The sequence below is a fragment of the Parasteatoda tepidariorum genome, chromosome 5 (genome assembly GCF_982258835.1).
Source record: "Parasteatoda tepidariorum strain Cologne lab strain chromosome 5, Ptep-v5.0, whole genome shotgun sequence".
Classification (NCBI taxonomy): domain Eukaryota; kingdom Metazoa; phylum Arthropoda; class Arachnida; order Araneae; family Theridiidae; genus Parasteatoda; species Parasteatoda tepidariorum.
This window is the reverse complement of record NC_141759.1, coordinates 105,226,039-105,234,767: the sequence shown is the minus strand read 5'-3', so window position 1 is coordinate 105,234,767 and position 8,729 is coordinate 105,226,039.

Below are 8,729 nucleotides of genomic sequence, written 5' to 3'. Positions count from 1 at the left end.
GCCATTCGCATTTTTATATTAGGTTTTTGGTATGTCCATAAGTGCTTCCTCCGATTTTCACTTTGATGAACGCCATTACCATTTGATGATCGCCATTTACATTTTTTATATTCGCCTTTCGTTATGTCCATCAGTGCTTCCTCCGATTTTTACTTTGATGAACGTGATTACCATTTGATGAACTCCATTCACATTTTTTATATTCGGCTTTCGTTATGTCCATCAATGCTTACTCCGATTTTTACTTTGATGAACGCCATTACCATTTGATGATCGCCATTCACATTTTTTAAATTAGGTTTTTCGTATGTCCATCAGTGCTTCCTCCGATTTTCATTTTGATGAACGCAATTCACATTTTTTTATATTCGGCTTTCGTTATGGTCCATCAGTGCTTCCTCCGATTTTTACTTTGATGAACGCCATTACCATTTGATGATCGTTATCACATTTTTTATATTAGGTTTTTGGTATGTCCATCTGTGCTACCTCCGATTTTTACTTTGATGAACGCCATTCGCATTTTTTATATTATGTTTTTGGTACGACCATCAGTGCTTCCTCCGATTTTTACTTTGATGAATGCCATTACCATTTGATGATTTCCATTCACATTTTTATATTAGGTTTTTGGTATGTCCATCTGTGCTTCCTCCGATTTTTACTTTGATGAACGACATTACCATTTGATGTACTCCATTCACATTTTTTATATTAGGCTTCCGTTATGGTCCATCAGTGCTTCCTCCGATTTTAACTTTGATGAACGCTATTACCATTTGATGATCGCCATTCACATTTTTTATATTAGGCTTTTCGTATGTCCACCAGTGCTTCCTCCGATTTTTACTTTGATGAACGCCATTCATATTTTTTATATTAGGTTTTTGGTACGTCCATCAGTGCTGCCTCCGATTTTTACTTTGATGAACGCCATTCCCATCAATGATCGCATTCACAGTTTTTATATTACGTTTATGGTATGTTTATCAGTTCTTCCTCCGATTTTTACTTTGATGAACGTCATTACCATTTGATGAACGCGATTCACATTTTTTATCTTAGGTTTTTGGTATGTCCATCAGTGCTTTATCTGATTTTTACTTTGATGAACGTCATTACCATTTGATGATCGCCATTCACATTTTTTATATTGGGTCTTTGGTATGTCCATCAGTGCTTCCTCCGATTTTTACTTTGAGGAACGTCATTACCATTTGAAGATCGCCATTCACATTTTATAGATTCGCCTTTCGTTTTGTGCATCAGTGCTTCCTCCGATTTTAACTTTGATGAACGTCATTACCATTTGATGAACGCGATTCACATTTTTTATCTTAGGTTTTTGGTATGTCCATCAGTGCTTCCTCTGATTTTTACTTTGATGAACGTCATTACCATTTGATGATCGCCATTCACATTTTTTTTATTGGGTTTTTGGTATGTCCATCAGTACTTCCTCCGATTTTTACTTTGAGGAACGTCATTACCATTTGAAGATCGCCATACACATTTTTTATATTCGGCTTTCGTTATGTCCATCAGTGCTTCCTCCGATTTTTACTTTGATGAACGCCATTACCATTTGATGATCGCCATTCACATTTTTTAAATTAGGTTTTTCGTATGTCCATCAGTGCTTCCTCCGAGTTTTACTTTGATGAACGTTATTACCATTTGATGATCGCCATTCACATTTTTTATATTAGGTTTTTGGTATGTCCATCAGTGCTTCCCCCGATTTTTACTTTGATGAACGCCATTACCATTTGATGATCACCATTCACATTTTTTATATTAGGTTTCAGGTATGTCCATCAGTGCTTCCTCCGATTTTTACTTTCATGAACGCCATTTCCATTCGATGATCGTCATTCAAATTTTCTATATTATGTTTTTGGTATGTCCATCAGTGCTTCCTCCAATTTTTACTTTGATGAACGCCATTACCAATTGATGATCGCCATTCAAATTTTTTATATCAGGTTTTTCGTATGTCCACCAGTGCTTCCTCCGATTTTTACATTGATGAACGCCAATCACATTTTTTATATTAGATTTTTGGTACGTCCATCAGTGCTGCCTCCGATTTTTACTTTGATGAACGCCATTACCATTTGATGATCGCATTCACAGTTTTTATATTACGTTTATGGTATGTCCATCAGTGCTTCCTCCGATTTTTACTTTGATGAATGTCATTACCATTTGATGATCGCCATTCACATTTTTTATATTCGCTTTTCGGTATGTTTATCAGTTCTTCCTCCGATTTTTACTTTGATGAACGTCATTACTATTTGATGAACGCGATTCACATTTTTTATCTTAGGTCTTTGGTATGTCCATCAGTGCTTCCTCTGATTTTTACTTTGATGAACGTCATTACCATTTGATGATCGCCATTCACATTTTTTATATTGGGTTTTTGGTATGTCCATCAGTGCTTCCTCCGATTTTTACTTTGAGGAACGTCATTACCATTTGAAAATCGCAATTCACATTTTATAGATTCGCCTTTCGTTTTGTCCATCAGTGGTTCCTCCGATTTTAACTTTGATGAAAGTCATTACCATTTGATGAACGCGATTCACATTTTTTATATTATGTTTTTGGTATGTCCTTCAGTGCTTCCTCCGATTTTTACTTTAATGAACGACATTACCATTTGATGTACTCCATTCACATTTTTTATATTAGGCTTTCGTTATGGTCCATCAGTGCTTCCTCCGATTTTAACTTTGATGAACGGCATTACCATTTGATGATCGCCATTCACATTTTTTATATTAGGTTTTTCGTATGTCCACCAGTGCTTCCTCCGATTTTTACTTTGATGATCGCCATTCACATTTTTTATATTTGGTTTTTGGTACGTCCATCAGTGCTGCCTCCGATTTTTACTTTGATGATCGCATTCACAGTTTTTATATTACGTTTATGGTATGTCCATCAGTGCTTCCTCCGATTTTTACTTTGATGAATGTCATTACCATTTGATGATGGCCATTCACATTTTTTATATTCGCTTTTCGGTATGTTTATCAGTTCTTCCTCCGATTTTTACTTTGATGAACGTCATTACTATTTGATGAACGCGATTCACATTTTTTATCTTAGGTTTTTGGTATGTCCATCAGTGCTTCCTCTGATTTTTACTTTGATGAATGTCATTACCATTTGATGATCGCCATTCACATTTTTTATATTGGGTTTTTGGTATGTCCATCAGTGCTTCCTCCGATTTTTACTTTGATGAACGCCATTACCATTTGATGATCGCCATTCACATTTTTTATATTAGGTTTTTGGTACGTCCATCAGTGCTTCTTCCGATTTTTACTTTGATGAACATCATTACCATTTGATGAACGCTATTCACGTTTTTTATATTAGGTTTTTGGTATGTCCGTCAGTGCTTCTTCCGATTTTTACTTTGATGAACGTCATTACCATTTGATGAACGCCATTCACATTTTTTATATTAGGTTTTTGGTATGTCCATCAGTGCTTCCTCTGATTTTTACTTTGATGAACGTCATTACCATTTGATGATTGCCATTCAAATTTTTTTGTATTAGGTTTTTGGTATGTTCAACAGTGCTTCCTCCGATTTTTACTTTGATGAACGCCATTCACATTTTTTATATTAGGTTTTTGGTACGTCCATCAGTGCTGCCTCCGATTTTTACTTTAATGAACGCCATTACCATTTGATGATCGCATTCACAGTTTTTATATTACGTTTATGGTATGTCCATCAGTGCTTCTTACGATTTTTACTTTGATGAACGTCATTACCATTTGATGATCGCCATTCACATTTTTTATATTCGCTTTTCGGTATGTTTATCAGTTCTTCCACGGATTTTTACTTTGATGAACGTCATTACCATTTGATGAACGCGATTCACATTTTTTATCTTAGGTTTTTGGTATGTCCATCAGTGCTTCCTCTGATTTTTACTTTGATGAACGTCATTACCATTTGATGATCGCCATTCACATTTTTTATATTCGCTTTTCGGTATGTTTATCAGTTCTTCCTCGGATTTTTACTTTGATGAACGCCATTACCATTTGATGATCGCATTCACAGTTTTTATATTACGTTTATGGTATGTCCATCAGTGCTTCCTACGATTTTTACTTTGATGAACGTCATTACCATTTGATGATCGCCATTCACATTTTTTATATTCGCTTTTCGGTATGTTTATCAGTTCTTCCTCGGATTTTATATTTGATGAACGTCATTACCATTTGATGAACGCGATTCACATTTTTTATCTTAGGGTTTTGGTATGTCCATCAGTGCTTCCTCCGATTTTTACTTTGAGGAACGTCATTACCATTTGAAGATCGCCATTCACATTTTATAGATTCGCCTTTCGTTTTGTCCATCAGTGCTTCCTCCGATTTTTACTTTGATGAACGCCATTACCATTTGATGATCGCCATTCACATTTCTTATATTCGCCTTTCGTTATGTCCATCAGTGCTTCCTCCGATTTTTACTTTGATGAACGCCATTCACATTTTTTATATTCGCCTTTCGTTATGTCCATCAGTGCTTCCTCCGATTTTTACTTTGATGAACGTGATTACCATTTGATGAACTCCATTCACATTTTTATATTCGGCTTTCGTTATGTCCATCAGTGCTTCCTCCGATTTTTACTTTGATGAACGCAATTACCATTTGATGATCGCCATTCACATTTTTTAAATTAGGTTTTTCGTATGTCAATCAGTGCTTCCTCCGATTTTTACTTTGATGAACGCCATTCACATTTTTTATATTAGGTTTTTGGTACGTCCATCAGTGCTGCCTCCGATTTTTACTTTAATGAACGCCATTACCATTTGATGATCGCATTCGCAGTTTTTATATTACGTTTATGGTATGTCCATCAGTGCTTCCTACGATTTTTACTTTGATGAACGTCATTACCATTTGATGATCGCCATTCACATTTTTTATATTCGCTTTTCGGTATGTTTATCAGTTCTTCCACGGATTTTTACTTTGATGAACGTCATTACCATTTGATGAACGCGATTCACATTTTTTATCTTAGGTTTTTGGTATGTCCATCAGTGCTTCCTCTGATTTTTACTTTGATGAACGTCATTACCATTTGATGATCGCCATTCACATTTTTTATATTCGCTTTTCGGTATGTTTATCAGTTCTTCCTCGGATTTTTACTTTGATGAACGCCATTACCATTTGATGATCGCATTCACAGTTTTTATATTACGTTTATGGTATGTCCATCAGTGCTTCCTACGATTTTTACTTTGATGAACGTCATTACCATTTGATGATCGCCATTCACATTTTTTATATTCGCTTTTCGGTATGTTTATCAGTTCTTCCTCGGATTTTAACTTTGATGAACGTCATTACCATTTGATGAACGTGATTCACATTTTTTATCTTAGGTTTTTGGTATGTCCATCAGTGCTTCCTCCGATTTTTACTTTGAGGAACGTCATTACCATTTGAAGATCGCCATTCACATTTTATAGATTCGCCTTTCGTTTTGTCCATCAGTGCTTCCTCCGATTTTTACTTTGATGAACGCCATTACCATTTGATGATCGCCATTCACATTTCTTATATTCGCCTTTCGTTATGTCCATCAGTGCTTCCTCCGATTTTTACTTTGATGAACGCCATTCACATTTTTTATATTCGCCTTTCGTTATGTCCATCAGTGCTTCCTCCGATTTTTACTTTGATGAACGTGATTACCATTTGATGAACTCCATTCACATTTTTATATTCGGCTTTCTTTATGTCCATTAGTGCTTCCTCCGATTTTTACTTTGATGAACGCAATTACCATTTGATGATCGCCATTCACATTATTTAAATTAGGTCTTTCGTATGTCAATCAGTGCTTCCTCCGATTTTTACTTTGATGAACGCCATTCACATTTTTTATATTAGGTTTTTGGTACGTCCATCAGTGCTGCCTCCGATTTTTACTTTAATGAACGCCATTACCATTTGATGATCGCATTCACAGTTTTTATATTACGTTTATGGTATGTCCATCAGTGCTTCCTACGATTTTTACTTTGATGAACGTCATTACCATTTGATGATCGCCATTCACATTTTTTATATTCGCTTTTCGGTATGTTTATCAGTTCTTCCACGGATTTTTACTTTGATGAACGTCATTACCATTTGATGAACGCGATTCACATTTTTTATCTTAGGTTTTTGGTATGTCCATCAGTGCTTCCTCTGATTTTTACTTTGATGAACGTCATTACCATTTGATGATCGCCATTCACATTTTTTATATTCGCTTTTCGGTATGTTTATCAGTTCTTCCTCGGATTTTTACTTTGATGAACGCCATTACCATTTGATGATCGCATTCACAGTTTTTATATTACGTTTATGGTATGTCCATCAGTGCTTCCTACGATTTTTACTTTGATGAACGTCATTACCATTTGATGATCGCCATTCACATTTTTTATATTCGCTTTTCGGTATGTTTATCAGTTATTCCTCGGATTTTAACTTTGATGAACGTCATTACCATTTGATGAACGCGATTCACATTTTTTATCTTAGGTTTTTGGTATGTCCATCAGTGCTTCCTCCGATTTTTACTTTGAGGAACGTCATTACCATTTGAAGATCGCCATTCACATTTTATAGATTCGCCTTTCGTTTTGTCCATCAGTGCTTCCTCTGATTTTTACTTTGATGAGCGCCATTACCATTTGATGATCGCCATTCACATTTCTTATATTCGCCTTTCGTTATGTCCATCAGTGCTTCCTCCGATTTTTACTTTGATGAACGCCATTCACATTTTTTATATTCGCCTTTCGTTATGTCCATCAGTGCTTCCTCCGATTTTTACTTTGATGAACGTGATTACCATTTGATGAACTCCATTCACATTTTTATATTCGGCTTTCGTTATGTCCATCAGTGCTTCCTCCGATTTTTACTTTGATGAACGCAATAACCATTTGATGATCGCCATTCACATTTTTTAAATTAGGTTTTTCGTATGTCAATCAGTGCTTCCTCCGATTTTCACTTTTATGAACGCAATTCACATTTTTTTATATTCGGCTTTCGTTATGGTCCATCAGTGCTTCCTCCGATTTTTACTTTGATGAACGCCATTACCATTTGATGATCGCCATTCACATTTTTTATATTAGGTTTTTGGTATGTCCATCAGTGCTTCCTCCGATTTTTACTTTGATGAACGCCATTCACATTTTTTATATTATGCTTTTGGTACGTCCATCAGTGCTTCCTCCGATTTCTACTTTGATGAACGCTATTACCATTTGATGATTTCCATTCACATTTTTATATTAGGTTTTTGGTATGTCCATCTGTGCTTCCTCCGATTTTTACTTTAAAGAACGCCATTTCCACTTGATGATCGCCATTCACATTTTTTATATTAGGCTTTTCGTATGTCCATCAGTGCTTCCTCCGATTTTTACTTTGATGAACGCCATTACCATTTGATGAACGCCATTCACATTTTTTATATTCGGCTTTCGTTATGTCCATCAGTGCTTCCTCTGATTTTTACTTTGATGAACGCCATCACCATTTGATGATCGCCATTCACATTTTTGAAATTAGGCTTTTCGTATGTCCATCAGTGCTTCCTCCGATTTTTACTTTGATGAACGCCATTCATATTTTTATATTGGGTTTTTGGTTTGTCCATCAGTGCTTCCTCCGATTTTTACCTTGATGAAGGCCATTCTCATTTTTTATATTCGCCTTTCGTTATGTCCATCAGTGCTTCCTCCGATTTTTACTTTGATGAACGCGATTACCATTTGATGAACTCCATTCACATTTTTTATATTCGGCTTTCGTTATGTGCATCAGTGCTTCCTCCGATTTTTACTTTGATGAACGTCATTACCAGTTGATGATCGCCATTCACATTTTTTATATTCGGCTTTCGTTATGTGCATCAGTGCTTCCTCCGATTTTTACTTTGATGAACGTCATTACCAGTTGATGATCGCCATTCACATTTTTTATATTCGGTATTCGGTATGTCCATCAGTGCTTCCTCCGATTTTTACTTTGATGAACGCCATTACCATTTGATGATCGCCATTCACATTTTTTATATTCGGTATGTCCATCAGTGCTTCCTCCGATTTTTACTTTGATGAACGCGATTACCATTTGATGAACTCCATTCACATTTTTTATATTCGGCTTTCGTTATGTGCATCAGTGCTTCATCCGATTTTTATTTTAATGAAAGTCATTACCAGCTGATGATCGCCATTCACATTTTTTATATTCGGCTTTCGTTATGTGCATCAGTGCTTCCTCCGATTTTTACTTTGATGAACGTCATTACCAGTTGATGATCGCCATTCACATTTTTTATATTCGGTATTCGGTATGTCCATCAGTGCTTCCTCCGATTTTTACTTTGATGAACGCCATTACCATTTGATGATCGCCATTCACATTTTCGAAATTAGGCTTTTCGTATGTCCATCAGTGCTTCCTCTGATTTTTACTTTGATGAACGTCATTACCATTTGATGATCGCCATTCACATTTTTTATATTGGGTTTTTGGTATGTCCATTAGTGTTTCTTCCGATTTTTACTCCGAGGAACGTTATTGCCATTTGAAGATCGCCATTCACATTTTTTAGATTCGCCTTTCGTTATGTCCATCAGTGCTTCCT